Below are 964 nucleotides of genomic sequence, written 5' to 3'. Positions count from 1 at the left end.
AAAAAAAAAAAAAAAAAAGAATACATAGTCAAATGAATGTACTTTAAAAGTTCCTCGGAATAGCTTCTGTCTTTGTTTTTTTAAATTATTATTATCGTTATACTTTAAGTTCTGGGATACATGTGCAGAATGTGCAGGTTTGTTACGTAAGTATACACATGCCATGGTGGTTTCCTGCACCCGTCAACCTGTCATCTACATTAGGTATTTCTCTAATGCTGTCCCTCCCCTAGTCCCCACCTCCCACTCTGTGTTTTTGCTACCAACCCATTACACAGTTAGGAGCATTTACTTCATTTCACTTTCACTTTTTAGAATTACTTTTTAAAGTTTAATTTAGTTTTAAAATTATGTAAAATATGTGCATGGTCAAAGTCAAATCTATAAAATAAGATATATTTAAAAGGATCTAGGCTGGGAATGGTGGCTCATGCCTGTAGTCCCAGCACTTTGGGAGGCCGAAGTGGGGAGGATCACTTGAGCTCAGGAGTTCAAGACCAGCCTGGGCAACATAGCAAGACCCCATCTGTACAACAATTAAAAAAAATTTTTTTTAAAGCCAAGTGTGGCTTTGCTTAGTGGCAGTATCATAGCCAATGAGGTTTATCCAAGGCGTGATTATTGCTAATTGAAAACTTTTCCCAATACCCCACCGTGATGACTTGCAATATAATCAGCATTGGCAATTTTTGACAGTCTCTACAGAGACTGAAAAATTTCAAAATAAATAAATAAATGCCAAGTGTGGTGGTGCGTGCCTGTAGTCCCAGCTACATGGGAGGCTGAGGTGAGGACGGCTTAAGCCCAGGATTTCAAGGCTGCAGTGAGCTATTATGCTACTGCATGGGTGATAGAGCAAGATCCGGTCTCAAACTAATAAATAAATAAATAGATAAAAACAAATAAACCTAGTGTCTATTCTCCCCCTGCTCTATTCCTTCTTTCTGTTAAACTATCAATGTTT

General features: G+C 37.9%; 1 non-coding gene across 1 annotated transcript; it reads left to right on the top strand.

Moving 5' to 3' along the window:
• Positions 1-567: 567 nt before the first annotated feature.
• Positions 568-708, top strand: LOC119467680. The gene has a single exon (XR_005196222.1). It is a non-coding gene; the product is annotated as a U4 spliceosomal RNA (small nuclear RNA).
• Positions 709-964: the final 256 nt, after the last annotated feature.

Source organism: Cebus imitator, unplaced genomic scaffold (assembly GCF_001604975.1).
Source record: "Cebus imitator isolate Cc_AM_T3 unplaced genomic scaffold, Cebus_imitator-1.0 Scaffold316, whole genome shotgun sequence".
NCBI classification, from domain to species: Eukaryota; Metazoa; Chordata; class Mammalia; order Primates; family Cebidae; genus Cebus; species Cebus imitator.
The sequence above is the reverse complement of the archived record's forward strand: the minus strand, read 5'-3'. Positions and strand labels throughout refer to the sequence as shown.